The following is an 18,357-nucleotide window of genomic DNA, read 5'->3' as shown; positions in this document are numbered from 1 at the left end:
AAAAGTACACACAAGTTTTAAAAACTGTAATTACTGAATTTAATGTAAGCACAGCAGTGATTTATGGTTATAAAATGAAATAGAAACACCAGAACTTTCCCAGGTTTTAACCTATGAGCTGTGTCGACCTGCATGTCTTCATCATGGCTCCACAGGGAAAAGAAATACAGCGGAACTGCAATTTTGGATTCTGAAACTTTTCCACGAATATAGAAAAAGACACTGGGAAATCAGTGACCTCCTAAAAGTTAGTCAAAACACAGTGTCAGTAATAATCAGGAGGCATTAAATGAGCTATAGAACCAGTAATCAGAACTGCAGTCGCAGTTAACATGACTCCACTATTTGCATAATGTAGCACTGAACAACTAAAAAGTGCTTCAGGCTTTAAACACAGCGGTTATCAATGAAAATCTGAGTTTCTGGTGACAGTTCAGGCAAAGTAAAAGTGATTATATAACTTTAACTTCTTTGGGTGGCATCTAAAAATACAATTGGTTGCTGATCAGAACAAAACTGAGATGAAATTTTTTACTGAAGAAGCCTGATGAATGTTGGAAGAACTTTCTTTGGTCAGACGATGCCAAGATCGGTTTAGATGGAGTCAGATTTTAATGTGTGTCAGTTTAATGTTAATTAAACCGCACATAAAAAGAAATCACTACCATGGAGGTCCATTGTTTGCAGTAAATAATAACACATGTCATTTTAATGCATGACTCATGTCACAGCAGCTATTTCTGTGCAGCTGCTCCAAGAAGGGAACCTCCGTCATATCAGCAGCAAACTATTAATGTGTAATGTGTCAATATGCCTGTTAGTCCGGTATATTTACACCACACACACTCTTCCTGCTGCAGAGCATCACGGCTCAACTGAATCATCTCTTAAAGAAAGCAAGCGAGAGAATAAAATGACAATAAAACAAAAGCCGGGAAGATGAAGAGCGTCCGACTCAACAAGCGCTGGATCAAACCGGTTTTCTTCACCTCTCCCTCCCTCTGTAAACCCAGAATCCACCGTCAAACATCAAAACCTCGCCGAGCGGATGGATCGGCCGGTTGCCATGCCAACGGGGATGCTTTCATCTCGCTCTGCACTTATCCCCGCATCCTTTTGTTTGGCAGGGCAGCTCCTCGTCGCTATGTAACTGTGGAGTGTGTGGAGTGTTTGTTAGTGCAAGATCTTCAGGTTTTCAGTGGCTTGTACAGATGTGTGTGTAGGATGTGTTGGTACGAAGCCAAAGCTAAGAAAAGGTGTGTGTTTGTGCTTCATGTTGCTGCACTGGGTACTAAGTCCTCAGATCAGTTAATAAACTCTAATTATGCTTGTCAACATCGATGAGCTTCTCCTGACAACTTCAGCTCTTAGCTCCAGTTTTTCTACGAAGAAAAAACGTGCCCTTTTTATCATCCATCCATCTTCTCCCACTTGTCTGGGGTTGGGTTGCGGAGGCAACAGACAGCGCACTTCCGAGGCCAGATGAGATGCATAATCCCTCCAGCGAGTTCTGAGTCTACCCCGGAGTCTCCTCCCAGTCGGACATGTTTGGAAAACCTCCAAAGGAAGTCTCCCCGGAGAATCAGGTGTCCAAACCACCTCAACTGGCTCCTTCTGATGTGAAAGAGCAGCAGCTCTACTCTGAGTTCCCTCCTGATGTCTGAGCTTCTCCCCCTACCTCTAAGGCTGAGCCCAGCCACCCTACTGAGGAAGCTCATTTCGGTGACTTGTACCCGCGATCTTGTTGTTTCGGTCACTACCCAGAGGTCATGACCATAGGTGAGGGTTGGAACGTAGATGGACTGGTAAACTCTCTTCACTGCGATGGTCGGTACAACGCCAGCATTACTGCTGCTGCTGCTGCTCCAAGCCGCCTGCCCATCTCGTGCTCCATTTTCCCATCACTCTTGAGCAAGATGTTGAGATACTTGAACTCCTTCGCTTGGGGAAGCAACTCCCCCCCAACCCGGATGGAGCAATCCATCAGTTTCCAGCAGAGAACCATGGCCTCAGACTTGGAGGTGGATGGCGCTCAAGTCACATCAAATACATGTAGTTGTTAGGGCTGGACTCGAATATCCGAATATTCGGTCGCTGTGTTGGTGTCTGAATAATAATTTTGAGATACAAATACTCGTATCTCAGAATTAACGTAGCTGCTTTACCGTCATTAAGCACTGATATATCCCAGTCTTGTAGACTGCAATGATCTCTGGAGTCAGCGTTACTTCCGATTGGCCAGTTGACTGGCTGTATCACACGGACCTACCAACTCTGACATCACGCTTCAGTTCGCCCATATTTGTAAACAGAACGAGGAGCTAAATATTCGATTATTCCTCAGTAATTGGGCCAGAATGTCCGGAGCCCAGAAACTCCTATTCAGACCAGCCCTAGAAGTTGTATATTTTTTATCAACTATGGATGCTGTATCTTGCAAATCTCAAAACGCAAACATGTATTTAGAAAAGCTTGCTAGTCTGTGAAACATATAGTTGTGCCTTTTTTTCCCTCATTTTGCTCAAGTAGCAGGTTCTTGTCGATAAATAACAGCTTTGATCGCGACGTCTGGAGCCGCCTAACCCGATTTGACAGTTTAGAGATCAAAAGGCGGATGAATCCACACAAACAACGCAAGGGCTTCCAAATACATTAAGCGATTTATAATCTGTCTAAAAGCTGCTAGACGACCCACAAACAGCCGGAGGGTTTTGGTATTAGTCATAATCTGTCCAATTACATGATGAATGGAGTGATGTGGGGGGAAAGACAGAAAACATCAAATGAGAGTCTCTTCACAGACAGTCATATTTTTATCCTTTTCTTGTGTCCCATATTTGTGATGTCACACACAGTCTCTGATTAGTAACTGAAACCCCATAAAAAGGAAGACAGACTGTAAAAAAATGAGATAGTAACTTATGTGCCTGAAGGAAGATATCATCTTAAATATAGAATATTAGAAATTAGCATTCGTGGACGTCTGGGTAAAGTTGCTGCAAGCTTTTTGAGTCATTACAGAGACACTCCTTAAATTATATTTATGTTCCATATTTATACAGAGTATTTCCAGCTAAACTGTGAGTATCAGCGCCGCCTGCAAAACAAACATCATTAGAAGATTCCAGGCCGCTGAAAATAGCAGAAAATATCCATTTCTTTCCACCACAGTTTTGACAGTGACACAATAGAGGTGTCAGCGTGGAGACCGACTAGCGGATTAATTACATGAAATAACAAAGAGTGGATTTCTAACAATGGATCTGCATGTTGAAAGGCGTCATTCTGGCTCTTTCTACCTTTGTGGGTCTGTGACACGGTAACTGAGAGGTCTTAATATAATGTAACATAATAACCTGTAGGATTTGTCAGCAGCAGAAGAGCTCTTGCAACAGCATACTCTGCCAGATATCTGTATTTTAGTTGGTTTAAGATGAAGAATCTGCTTTAATACATTCTGTCCACTGTTTTCTTGTTTGTTGTGTCTCTCTGCTGCCCTCTAACCTCACCCCGACCAGTCGAGACAGACGTCTGCCCTCCCTGAACCTGGTTCTGCAGGTTTCTTCTGATTAAAGTTCTTCTGCTGGCTCAAAATGAAACATCGAATTTGTTGGGTTTCTTTCAATAGTTTAAAAGGGTCTTAACCTTAATATTTAATTTTTAATTGCTCAATTTGGAAGAACTTTGGCCAGTTGCTCTGAATGTGCTTTATAAATAATTTGAAGTGACTTTATGTGAATGGGAACTAGGTGATTGTATTGACAATAGTAACAATAATAATGATACAACAACTACTACTACTGCTACTACTGCTACTACTGCTACTAACAACAACAACAACAACAACAACAACAACAACAACAACAACAACAACAACAATAATAACAATGGTCAGCCCAAACAATAGGACATAAGAGAAGAAAAATTTTTTAAAATGGGGTTAAAATCAATATAAATCAATGACAACACCAGATAAATTATAAAAGAAACAAAAAATGTCATATCCAAGTAAGGAAAAAAAACAGGCAAAATAAACATAAAAACATAAATTAAAAGGCTAGAAGTGTGAATAATAGCAAATAACAGCAATTGAATAAAATAAATAGGTAAATAAATAAAGCGTAAAATAGAATAAAATGTAAGAAATTAAATAAACATATTTTTAAAAATCATGTGATGAAAATAATTGACCTCGCAAAACAAGCAAGCTCAAAAAATGGGTTTTAAAATCTTATTTAAAAGTAGACACCGATATTAGCATCCAGACATCTGATAGCATACAGCTAGCAGTCAGTTACATGATTAATACTTCAAAGTCTGCATACTGCTCAGGAGAAAAAGCAGGATTATACCTGAATCTTTATGGCAATAATAATAATAATAATAGTGGCGCTCTATAGTGAGTATTTACACTAAAACAGGACTGAGTCAAAGTAAACACATAATGTCGATACTAAAGGGATTGAAGAGCAGGTAGGTTTGTCACAATTATTACATATTTTGCATAATTGTGAGAATCACTTCCCTTCACGTGCATAAAAATAACTGCATGAAACTGCCATATTTCAGTGACTATTTCCATGTTTTCCACTTTTTGCACTCAGTTCTTCCACTCTGCTTTAACGGCACCAACTATTTATCTCTGATTTAACTCCTAAAAACGCATCTCAGTGTATCAAAGTTACATATTTTTCATTAAAATAATCCATTCATTCCTTAAGATGCAACTCCACACCAATGCTTCATCTAGAATATGAGGCTCTACTCTGCTCAAACGTTGTAAAACCACTGTAATATTGGAGGGACTCTGGAATGCATATTTGAAAAGTTATTTGGAAAAAGAATAATACAGAAAGCTCCATCCTGCAACTGACTGGATTGGTTCTTAAGGTTTGTTACGTATGAAACACTGCAAGTCTGAATCTGTGTTTCTGAGAATGTCACTGCAGTTTTAAGGTGGAAATGCTCAGCTGTGGTGCTTGTTTCGCTCATGATACGTCGTCTAGCAAATAAAAAACACCACAGGGACACTTCAGCAAGGTATAAGACGACATTTTCAGTGGATGTGCTCTTCTAATATTTACTAAACTGCATAGATTTAGTTCTAATATCCAAAACCAAAGCACAACTACGGGCACATTTGGAGGCAATTTGTTGGGTTAGCAGCAAAAAAGTGGTGGTTGGAAGTGAATAAAAGGCATTCCAGGACTGGAGGACATTTTACGTCCCACCCATGAAATTTCAAATAATCCATGTACAAAATACTAAAACATGCAGTTGTTGTGTAAATGTTCTTCTCCTCAGACTAAATCTAACAAGAAAAATAGGAGAAAAGAATGTTTGGAATTTTTTTTTAAAACACTAAATTATTCTGGAGTTCCCCCTAAAATGTCGTTTTTCTCTTGTCCCACCCTCCTGATGACCACATTGAATCTCAAATAAAACAGTTAAAATGAAATTTAAATCTCCTTTTTTTGGTGATATTTTTCATTGATATCTCTTGTAATTGTGGGAACATGTTTTTAATCAACATAATATTTTAAATAATTATTTTACATGGAACGTGTGTCCCACAACAACCCTGTTAGCAGAACCTTTTTAGCTGGTAGAAGAAGAAGAAAACAGTGAATCACATGATACGCTGGAATTAACATCATCAAACAGTTTTCCTAAAGAATGGGTAGAGCAAAACTATGTCCTCTCTTCTATTATTCATATTTTCATAACATTGTCAGCTAAATATGTAGCTGAGAAAAAGATCACATTAGTGTGGATTAGCAACCCTGTTCCTGTGCTTAGAGTAGGGTTAGCCAACAACACAGAAAACATGGAATAAAAATGGTACCACTGATGTGTTAATACCTATTATTGATGAATATGGAGCAGAAAATTGTAAAAGAGAAGGTTTATTTTTCAAAAATTTTGAAGCCCAAATGTCCTCCACTTCTGGAATGACCCATAAAATGAACAAATAAATTGCTAATTGCAGTTTTTTTTGTATGACAATTAATCCTCAACTAAATTTTCATGGTGATGGCAGCCTGAGGAACGTAGTTTAATGGTGTTTGAAGAACAATGAAGCTCCATGGAACAGAGAAATATTTGTTTCAAAGAAAACTGTACATTAAATATAGAATATTTCCCACTCTATGCTCAGCTAAACAGTGTGATCCCACACTCACATGTATCTACAGTATAAATGGCTTCCTGCCGAGTGCAGTGTTTGCATAACAAGTGTGTGTCCTGCATCAAATCTCTGTGTGTGATCTAGTCAACGGAGGCTTCCTCCTTTCTCTAATGCTGACTTCCTATTTGCCCAGATAGCTGCAGTAAGAGCAAAGCACCTCCCATTAATTCCTCTTTCTGTAACACAAACTTCTTCTGCCGACTTCTTCTTCCTCCAGCTGCAGTAAATTGCTCTTATTTTGTCAGAATGTGCTTTTATTAAACTCACATCCAGGTGAGCAGCAGCCCGGTGACGGTGAGCGTATATAAACACACACAGCATCAGGACTCATTAGTTGTTGTGACACTTGTGGCTGTGCATCGCTGTGACAGCGCTGACGGCTGCTCCACTTAAACAGTCATAAGCTGCACATGTGCGAATGCGTTCATGCATGTGTGTTTTCCACCACAGACACCAAATTTCTACGAAAAATAGAGACTTAAGTCGACATTTCACCAAAGATGACTTGAATCTTCCCTGAAATTACTGTGTCCCAAAAGACTTAAAATTTGTGCAAAATAAGATGAGGATGGTTTAGAATGAGGGCTGCACAGTGGATTTGTGGTTAGCACTTTCACTTTCTGCATGGAGTTTGCATGTTCTCCCTGTGCATGTGTGGGTTTTCTCCAAGTTCTCCGGCTTCCTCCCACAGTCCAAAAACATGCTGAGGTTAACTGGTGATTCTAAATTGTCTGTAGGTGTGAATGAGAGTGTGATTGTTTGTTTCTATGTAGCCCTGTGATAAACTGTTACCTGTCCAGGTGAACCTTCACCATAAGTCAGCTGGGATAGACTCCAGCACCCCGCAACCCTAATGAGGACTAAGCAGTATATAGATGATGGATGGATGGTTTAGAGTTGCTCAGTATTGTCCAAAATGGCAACGGATGCATGCTGGATAATGTGTACCATGGGGCATTGAGATTCATGATCAGTTGTGGTCCCCTTACTCACCACTATGTGATCTATTCTAAAGCTAACTGGACATCTGGAAGTAGCCTGACGTCTCAGTCATTGGTGTTTATTAACAGAACCATTCTGGGTATCGTTCCTTCTTATTTGTCTTGTCTTTTAACAAGAAAAAACTGGAAGTTACAATCTCTGATCTATGGATACTCTGCAATTTGTCGTCGCCAAAGTACGATCTGAACTGAGCAAGAAAGCCTTTAGGTTTTCTGCACCGAATGCTTGGAATAAATTACAATTTAAACCTAAACTTTAAGCCCTTGTTACACTGAACGAGTTTAAAGCTGTGGTGAAGTCTATACACTCTACCTGTAGATAAACTGTGATCTGGAAGTTGTAATGTGTAAATTATCAACTGAGGCACATTATTGTAGAATTTGAATTTATTTTTCTGAAGAAAGTTCAGGTTGTTCATCCTGTTTTGTAAAAAGTTAGTTCATTAACTGTAAACATTTTCAGAATGCACTAAAACAAAGATATATATTTGGATTTGTGGTTATTTATAGGTTATTATGCTGTGATTTTACTGGTCACTTGAGATTAAATTAGGCTGAACTAAAATGAGTTTGACACCCCTGGTCTAAAATATCACAGATGTCCATAAAGAGTCTTAATCATGAAAACATTCCCCGACCAAATGTATAGAAAAGCATCTGCATTCGTTTAAATGAACCTTAAGTCCAGTCAGAGAATCATAAAAACTAAAAAAACTTGTGTCAATGTTATGCAAATAACTTCACTGCCCATCATCTCGGCATTAAAATGCAAAACATTTCATTTAGCTGCACCTATGAGGGCAAAACTCATGTGAGGTAAATGGGAAAGTGGAAAACCTGTTGATGAAAGTAGTACAAGAATGTCTGCACTTTATAAGCAGATGTTTAGCATCAACAATAATTATAAAACAAACAAGCACAACTTTGCTTCTCAGAACATGTTTCCTTCAAAGACCTAACAGCAAATCCTCCAAGATTCTTCCCTGAATACACACAAAATTTATTTTATTTCTGCATAAGTTAAAGTCTTATCTCTGGTATTTAGTGAAATCCAACAGGTAGTGAGTTACAGAGTGCCTCTCCAGGAGCTTCCACTCGTGTATATTACTGCAAACAACAGATCACCGCCTGGATTTAACTAAGCAAATAGGTAAGAGCCTTCCATTGGATAATTACTGCAGTGGTAAATATGTTTCAACAACTTATTTAACCTAGCTGATGCAGTGAGGAGCTTCTCATTTCTTCAAATTATTGGCCTGCATCAAGCAAAGAAAACAACTAAGGAGATTTCTGAAACTACTAAAATCAGGTTAAGAACTGTCCAACACATTATTAAAACCTGAAGGATAGTGGAGAACCATCATCTGTGGTCAGAACAAACTCTTAGATGATGGTAGGAAATCAACAGTAGAACTCACAGCTATGTTTAATAGTGAAAGTAAGAACATTTCCACATCACAATATGAAGGGAACTCAAAGGATTGGGACTAAACAGCTGCAGCTCTAAGAAAACCACTGATCAGTGAGGATGATCAGAAAAAAAGGCTTCAGTTTGCTAGGTAGCATAAAGATTGGACTCTGGAGCAATGGAAGAAGGTCATGTGGTCTGATGAGTCCAGATTTACCCTGTTCCAGAGTGATGGGGGCATCAGGGTAAGAAGAGAGGCAGATGAAGTGATGAACTCATCATGGCTAGTGTCTACCAGCCTGTGGGGGTTAGAGTTATGATCTGGGGTTGGTCAGGTTCAGCAACGTTATGTTCCCAAAGAATGAGGTCAGCTGATACCTGAAGATACTGAAGGACCAGGTCTTTCTATCAATGGAGTTTTTCTTCCCTGATGTTCATGGACATGTTCCAAGATGATGATACCAGGATTCATGGGGTCACATTGAGAATGAGTGGATCAGGGAGCATGAGATGGATTGTCCTCCACAGAGTCCAGACCTCAGCCCCACTGAGAATCTTTGGGATGTTCTGGAGAAGACTTTGTCTGACTCTCCCATCATCAATATAAGATCTTGGTAGAAAATTAATGCAACTCTGGACAGAAATAAATGCTGTGACATTGCAGAAGCTTATTGAAACGATGCTACAGTGAATGTGTGCCGTTCTCACAGTTAAAGGCATCCAATGAAATATTAGAGTGTGTGACTTTTTTGTGGACAGGCAGTGGATTTTATCTTATTTCTTGTAAAAAGTACAGCAACACACGTGTGCAGCGTGGATCTATTAGGGTTAACGCTCCACTTTTACTGACCGCCTGGTTCGAACCGGAGAGGGAGCATCAGGGCCGACCGCTGACTCAGACACTCAGACGCCCGCCAGCTGGATTTATTTTAAGTTTGAGCTGAATGTGAACTGCAGCTCAACCTGAAAAGTTGCCCGCCGGAGCAAGCAAACATGTAAAACACACGGCATGAATGAAATCTGCGAGAGGCCCTTTAAACCCACAAACAACGGCTAATTCAGATCTTTCTGCCGCCACCGTTTGCTTCCAGCCTCACAGCAATTTGCCTAATTAAGCTTAACAGAGATTATTCCCTTTGGACGAGCCAAATAACACATCCAGCACAAAGCCACATCCGTGTGCTTTGGCAGTGATGTGACGGAGGTCAGGGGTCGAACAAGTGAAGATGAAGGAGACACAATTTAGGAGAGGAGGGGAGTTTCAAGGCCGTGGATCAACTCCAATGCCTCCCACTCAAACACAAACACATGCAAGGTCAGAGGAGGAGGAGGAGGAAGGTCTTACCTTGAGATTTTAGAGGCATTCAATCTCCTCTTGCAACACAATCTGCACAGCCATGGGTCGTGGCGCTAACATGCCTGAAAACAGAGAAACAAGAGATTCAAATTAGAGGACAGAAAACTGCAGAACTAAAACAATCTAAATGCATCCACTTCTAAACCTCGGCTGCTTTCCAGGGGAATAAAAACATGTTTAGTTGGTCGAGAAGTCCTTAATGAAGCAGTTCACATGAGGACAGTTGGACAGAAATCCCTCTGAGGAGCATCAGGGCCTCCAGCGATCATCCTCCCTGGAGCCAAGAGGGGATGTGGTGTTACTAAACAACACAGGAGGAAAAAACATGAAGTAGAAATGTGGCTGAGATGCTGCTGAGGGCCTGGAAGCAAACGTAGAGGAGAGGATGGAGCAGCTTCCTATGATAAACCACTTCACCTGTCAGCTGAGCTCAGACACTGGGAGCTTCTCACACCAACACAGACCCACAAATCTGCCCCTTTATGACGCCGAGAGGCTGTTTTCTCTGCAAAAACAGGCAGATTTGTGCAGATTTTTCGCCTCCATCCGCCCCTTTGTCCTCCTCTGCGCCCGACTGTGATGCATTCAGCTGATGGAAAACAACAGAGGGAGACCAAACACACCTTTATCCTCACCGTAGTTATCGCATCTCCATCCGCAGGCCACCGATCCAGGTTTCCAAATCTGCGTAATGCGCCCAGATCCCCCCCTGCGTTTTTTGTTTTACCCGCAGCCCCGGAGCCTGCTGAGGGGCCGCCGAGGTGCTGCCTGGCCGGCCTGAGCTCCGCAGCCAGCCGGAGTCCGAGCAGACGGTGACGGCGGTGGAAACTCCGGCGCTGCGCTTCGGCGTCTGTCCGCCACCGGGGCTCCGTGGGCGGCTGCTGCTCGGCGCCACACCCCCCTCCCCGGATCAGCGGAGCCAGAAGACGCGTCCGGTCCGCTGATTCATATTTTAGTGTTGCAGCAGGAAGAAGGTGCGAGTTGCGTCACGGCGATGCGGCTCGTGGATCGGACGCGGGTTTCCCTCCACGCAGACCTGAGATCAGCTGGAGGAGGGACGAGGAGACAAACGTGCTGTCATCTCCTCCTCCCGTTTATTCCGGACAGAAAATTGAGAGCAGCCGAGCAGCTCCATCAGGTGAAAGCTCTCACGTCCACGTTTCCTTTAATCCCAGGACATTTGCGTGGACGTGGCGCCACCTACCGGCCAGAGGGGATCATAAACCCCCAGTCCGTCTCACCTGGTGTCTCTGCGCAGCCGCATTCTCTCACCTGAACTCACCTGAATGAACACATCTGCTGCTTTTGACGGCAGAATATTTGATCCAGAGGTGATCGATGCATCAGGAGTGATCATTCTAAGAGGTTCTGGTGGTGCAGGGATCCATCTAGTGGACAATATTATTATTCTGTCTGTATTCTGTCACCTGCAACATTTATATTTATGACAGGTAATTACAATTAAAAAAAAATCCCCCTTCCCCTCCCTCCCTTTATGTTGACCTTAATAATCTTTAAATAGCAAAAAAAAAAAGTTATATTACAGGTGGAAGATATTGAACTGAAAATTGAAAAAAAATGATTTTGAGAAATTTTGATTCAATATCTTGCCAACCTCTGTGTTTTTTTAAATAAGCAAACTATATTCACTGTTAGTACAAGAGCTATATGGAGGGTTATCCATTAATTTAATTTAATCTTATTTTATTTTGTTTTATTTTATTTTATTTTATTCATTAATATATTTGTGTTTATCTGCTGCCAGGTGGTAGAGTTATTTATTTTAAAGCCCTTTGGGTTTTTATGTTGATTTTTTTTTTTTTTTTTTTTTTTGGTAATTTGTGAAAATGTAAATGTGGAACTGTTAAAGTGATTTGTGTGAATAATAATAATAATAATAATAATAATAATAATAATAATAATAATAATAATAATAATAATAATAATAATAATAATAATAATAATAATAATTATTATTATTATTATTATTATTATTATTATTATTATTATTATTATTATTATTATTATTTTAATTATTTAAAAAATACATAAAATAATAATAAAGTTAAACCTGATAATAAAACCTGCAATGATAATAATAATTATTATTGTAAATTATTACCACTATAAATATATAGTAACATAATTTGATTAATTTATAGAAACTATAAATAATCTATAAATTAATTTTACAATAATAATGTTAATGCTAATAATAAAATAATCACATGTATTATTATTATTATTATTATTATTATTATTATTATTATTATTATTATTATTATTATTATTATTATTATTATTATTATTATTATAACCATAACTTTATTAACATGTACATGTTTAAATTCCAGACATAACACTCACGTCATCTTAACATTACATACAGTTTCACAACAAACTGCTTTAAGAATAAATAACTAATATTCCTACATGTGTTATGCAGCATTTAGGTTCCTGCTTAGTTAAAGAGCAACATCAGAATTTGCAATAAACTTTGCTTAAATAATAATAATTTTTGACCAAAATGAGCGATTTGACTCTGATTTCATGATTCTATTTTTAGTTTTAGTCCATTGTGATTTAAAGACCCACTGCATGTATTAACTTAAGCATGTATATTATATTAATATTACAAATATTCCTGGAAAATATTAAAATAAAATAGTCATTGTTTACATGGAGAGTGTCTTATCCAGATTTATTTATTTGTTTATGTATTATTATTAATATTGTTACTGTCACTGTTATTTTTATCTGTTCAGAAAAGACCAAACATGGTATTAATTTGAGCCTGTGAACAGTTAATGGTATAAAAATCTTCCTATTAATAATCATTTGCTGGTGGGTGGATTATTATCGCCACCTTGAGGCCACAGAGCACACTGGTCATCTGAGCACTTCCTGTTTGAAATTTTATTCTCTGTATTTACCTACACAATACATCAGTTGTCATTATTACAGTCATTAAACCTCATTTATAAACCACTCTGCAAAATCAACAGTGTTAATTATTAATGAAGTATTGATTATTTTACAGCTGACAGCAGCTGATTACAAGTTTGAGGATGTTAAATTATCCTTTGATCTCTCATTTATTCTGAAAAATATCAGAAAATATTATAACCTGCTTGTCACGTCACATAAATCCTCTAAATATTCACTATTTTTTATCACATAAAGCATCAAAACCTCCCATTTTTGAGGATTTTTCCATAAAAAATTGATTAGAAAAGAATAATAATGACTTTATTTAGATCAGAAGCAGCAATTCCAAACTGATTCACAAGAAAAAAAAATTTAAAAGAGTGTTTTTCTGCATTTAAAGAATATAAATGAATTCTGCTAATTGGTTAAAAAGAAAATAATCTTTGGAATCAGGTGTTATGTGTTGATTTTTCACTGAAGCATCAGCATCAAAATGAAACCAGTCACACAACTCTCCTTCAGTAAAAGCCAAAAGGATGTCGAGCCACAGATGCATAATGTGTTAAATAAGATTTATGTTTGGTTTTTTGGGCTTTTTGAAACTCACTCTGCTCTGTACTGTCCTCTATCACAGACAGCAGAGGAGAGATCACAGCCAACCAGGTAGAAAGACACGTAGCGCAGGTTCACGGTTGGATTTCACACATTCTTTGTTGTTTGTTGTCTTTGTTTTTACGCTCAACAGCAAACAGACAAAAAATAATTGTGATAAAAAAGCAAGAACAAGAGCAGCTCATTTGATTTTGGAATGTTTCGGCACAGAAAACGAGAGAAAAATTTTTCCATGCAAGGATGAAAAATGTTCTGAGAAAGTTCTCGTAATGTTTTCAGTGGTAAGGTTTCTTTTGGGTTCTAGTTCTCCAAATTATAGGAACATTTTGTAGAACAGCAACATCAAAAAAACATCCTTGTTGGTGAAATTATCCACCTTTGCTATTATTAGTACATTTTTAAAAAACACTTTGTCTCTTTTGAGCCTTGATAACATCTTGAAAACACTTTTTGAATGTTGGTTCTTGTTTTGGTATCATAACCTGACAGCATTCTAAAAACATCCTCAGAATATTGCAGGTAAAATGTTCCACCTTTGTCCACCCTCATGTTGTCCTGCGCGTCAAATTGATCCGTTTTAAAGTTTGACAATGTGGGAGAAAAAATATATATTCACATGGAAACTTCTGATGTCCACATTTTCAACATTTTGGGGAAATTTTTGAACATTTTTTGGTGGAAAAAAAGAAATATTACAAATGTTTCTTAAGAGCATTCACAAAAAAATTTACCAAAATCCAACAAAATTTGCTGGATTTTGGTTGATTTTTTGTGAGTGTTCTTAAAGAAAATATTAGAAATGTTATTGATGTATATATATTCATTTTAGATATTTTTAGGAATTTTTTGGAAGATTTTTGCTCATTTTTTGAAAATATTTACAAGAATTTTCTTGTCAATTTTGGGGGGGTTAAAAAAAATTAAGGGAAACCATTAAGAAATTATTGGAATTTTCTTCCCGAAGGTTTTGTAAATTTTCAGAAATTTGGGGAATTTTATTGCTGAATTTTGGGATTTTTTTCAGACAAATGAAACAATATTTATTGGTGCCCATAAATGAAGACAACAGGAGGGTTAATATTAACACATTTTAAAACATTAAATGTGATGATATAAAATCTAGAAAACACTTTTTGAATGTTCTTGTGTTTTCTTACAACCAAACATCAAACATCCTCTGAATGTTAAAATGTTCTAAGTTAACTTTTAACTTCATAGGAACATTATTTGAAATAATAAACACGCTTTAAATGTCCATTAAACATGTTTTCTTTCAAATTTTATAAGAACTGGTAAGTAATGTTGTAGGAACGTTCCCTGCTTGCAGATTTAAGTCTGTGTTCTGTATATTGTTGTATACATGTATGTAAATTAATACTTTTTCATGGTTGACTAAAACAAAATGATCCCTCAGGTACACACATTTTAACCAGGTATTAAATTTATGGTTCATTTCTGACTTTGAACTCTACAAAATGTGTTTAAACAAAAGCATTACAGAGAGAAATGTCTCATAGTTGTTGAGATTTGGCCAAATACTGCTGTCAGAGAGTTCACGCTGATGTTCTTCTGAGGTTTTTGACAAGTAATCAAATCTAAGTGAGTGAAAAGTTGTCAGCTTTGGGCGGAAATGAAGCTCAGGAGAGATGACACTGAAAAAAATAACTGGAGGTCTGGATTGAATCAGTCAATCGGACACTCCGTCTGATAATGATTGATCACAACAATAAAGCTCATTCTGGAAGGTCAATGTTTAAGGATCCCCTCTAAGATTTCATATCTGGGCTGAACTCCTGTTTTACCTACCTGTTTTTTTTTTTTTTTGTAATATTGCAAAAATTTTTCCTTTTTCTTTTCTACATTTTTTATGCCTGTTTGCAGTTTTGAAATTCAAAAAAAGACTCATGTCTAATGCAACTAAGTGTAACTTTTTTGCACACCAAAAGTCTATAAATGAACAAACAACTCCATAAATGTATTAAACATTTTTCCTTTTAATTAATAGATCTAAATACAGAAAAAATAGACTGAATCTAGTCTACTGTGAAATAAAATTCTAAAAATGTGTAGCTTTAAATAATACAATTTTCATTTTTTTGTCTAAAAACATTATAAATAAAACCATATTTCATAAACTTTTTCAATATTTTTCTTTTTAATGAATAGATATAAATACAGAAAAAAATTGACAGAATTTACGTCTAATGTGAAATAACATTTTTTAAAATGTGCAACTTTAAATAATACCATTTCCATTTTTATTTATTTTTTGACTGAAAACATTCTAAATAAAAAAAACTTCTTAAATATATCATAAATTCACAAATATTGCCTTTTTATTTAATGGATGCAAATAAAAATTAAAAATATACTAAATTTAGATGTCTAATGTAAAATAGCATGAAAAACATTGGATTTTGAATAACAATAAAATTTCCATTTTAATTTAGTTTTTAGTTATATAGACTATGCATTTAAAAATTACTTCAAAAATGTATCATAATTTTACAAATATTTGTTTCCTTTTTTAAAAGACCCAAAACCAAAATACAAAAAAATAAATTTCCATCTCAAATGTAAAATAATTTTGAAAAATAATAAAATTTACATTGAAATGATTTGAATTAGTGACAGTTAACAGAAAGAGAAGAAGAGAAGTAAAAATGATTCTTAATGATTCTGGAATTTTACGTATATATGTGTGTGTGTGTGTGTGTGTGTGTGTGTGTGTGTGTGTGTGTGTGTAGGTTATACGAAGTTTATTGAGGTCTTATTGTAAGTAGAGCAAATCTACTAATATTATAAATTATAGATAATTTGTTTGGTTTTACAAATGTAAATATCCTTCATTAAACACATTAAACATTGAAAAGCCAAATAAATTCACATTTTCTCATGTCAAATTAAGGCTAGAAAATATATTTTACACATTGAAAAATCACTGCATTTTTATTAGAGGGTTATGTTGTGGTATTTTAAAGTGTGTTTTTGACCCTGCAGCTACCAGAAAATATTTTTTAAAACATTATTTTAACTTCCTGAAAGATATCACTGCCCAAAACACAACCTCTGTTTGAACTCTGGCTCCGACAGTAAAATAAAAATGAAAATTAAGCACCAAATATCAGAACTGTGGATTATTTAGCATCACAATGAAGTGAATTTCAGCGCTCCTTCTTAACCTTTGAACCTGATGGATGTATCTTGTTCATGTGTCACCTCAGTGCTGTTGTCCTGTACCTGAAGGCGTTCAGAAACAGGAATAAAAGTGGGTCAATTAGGACTTATATAACAGTGAGAGCTTCTGCGAGGCTTCAGCGGCTCCCTCCACCTCTCTAAAGTTATTTAACAGTATGATTCACATCAAAGCAGCCTGGACCCCTGCTGGTAAACTCAAAGACCAGACAGCCGATCTCCACTCTGACGCTCTAATAACCGTCCCTTTATGAAGTTCATAAAGCCGCTGCTCACCAGATCACTGCAGATGGCGGGCCAGGCTAATAGCTGGAAAAGCAGCGCAGAACGCCACCTCGCTTGGACTCCTTTGAACTGAACCGTATGCAGATTGAACGGGGGGGGCGACCATATGCATGTGGATCTGAAAAGACTCTCCGTGCACGTGTGTGTGTGTGTGTGTGTGTGTGTGTGTGTGTGTGTGTGTGTGTGTGTGTGTGTGCATGTGTGTGTGTGTTGTCCTTATCCTGTCACAGCAGAGAGGACACATGAAAGCCTCTCCTCAGTGTTTGGTAAATTGCAAGGTCCTGCGTTCTGCATGAACAGCACAAGAGGCGACAACCTCATCAGGAAAACAGGTTGAACCCGGACGTCTCCGTGCACACCTTTGGGCCAGCTGACCAATCAATAGTCTCCATAAAGAAGTGTGCACGGGGCACTTTCTCCTCTCCACACAGGCCTGTCTTTGTTGTGTGTAACCTTTTGATCTAAATGAAAAAAATGGGGGCTTAGGTAGGCCAACGTGTTGGAGAGGGGAGGTTATGCTAAAAGGGGTGGAGGGGGGGGCAGTTGCTACCTTTTCATGTTACCTCTCCTCTGTTCGGCTTCATAACGAATGTCAACGCTGATAACAAAGCCTCATTTGCATATCATAATCCCCATCTCTCGACCTTCTGATCAGGTGTACTTGGAAGCACGGCTGTGTTCTTTCAAAAAGAAAAAGAGATAGAGAGGAAAAAACTCTGCTCACTTTGAAAGCTGTTTGAAGTTCTCTGCCAGAGTTCAAATAACACTAAAACATGTGCATGGCATTGAGTGGCTGATTTGTATTAAAAAGAAGAAAGGCGGCAGGATGGAGGGATGAAAGGAGGTCAGGGAGGGGAGACGGAGGAACTTTCTGGAGCTGTAAGGCCAAAATCCTTTGGATCTCATGTCGGTACATATGTAGAGCAGAGGCCCTTTTATATTCAACCTCTGAACTCAGACTTAATGTGCTGGGTGTCTGATGAAACTCTCATTTTTCCTCACATTCGGATTTCAACTCTTTACTAATATTTAACTGCAGGAAATCGTCAACGTTATCTTGATTTTCTTCATCATCAAAGCGGCGTCGTTGCTTTTTTTCTCCTCTTTAGGCTTCAGGCCAACAGACAGCTGAGCTCGGATCTGTAGCGACATTTTCTGCAGAGGTCGAGGTGTGTGTCTGTGTGTGTGTGTGTGTGTGTGTGTGTGTGTGTGTGTGTGTGTGTGTGTGTGTGTGTGTGTGTGTGTGTGTGTGTGTGTGTGTGTGTGTGTGTGTGTGTGTGTGTGTGTGTGAGTGTCATTAGCAACTCTGCATGTCATGGCAACAGATCCAAAGGTCATGGACCACCCCAGCTGTGTGTTCACACACTTCGTCATCCAGCAGCTC

At 37.9% G+C, this 18,357-nt stretch overlaps 1 protein-coding gene across 2 annotated transcripts in view; it reads right to left on the bottom strand.

Annotated features, from left to right (window-relative positions):
- tex2 (testis expressed 2) overlaps positions 1 to 11,120 on the bottom strand; it is a 41,281-nt gene extending 30,161 nt beyond the window's left edge. Inside the window, exons 1-2 of one of the 2 annotated variants that reach the window (XM_055005090.1) lie at positions 10,577 to 11,120; positions 9,942 to 10,015 (exon numbers count right to left, since the gene is read on the bottom strand). The gene's annotated coding sequence lies outside the window, so the exon portion shown is untranslated. The remainder of the gene's footprint in view (positions 1 to 9,941; positions 10,016 to 10,576) is intronic. The other variant, XM_023267152.3, reaches the window with a different exon arrangement.
- Between the last annotated feature and the right edge of the window lie 7,237 nt (positions 11,121 to 18,357).

This window comes from Amphiprion ocellaris, chromosome 19 (genome assembly GCF_022539595.1).
Source record: "Amphiprion ocellaris isolate individual 3 ecotype Okinawa chromosome 19, ASM2253959v1, whole genome shotgun sequence".
NCBI lineage: Eukaryota > Metazoa > Chordata > Actinopteri > Pomacentridae > Amphiprion > Amphiprion ocellaris.
This window is presented reverse-complemented; position numbering and strand designations above follow the sequence as displayed.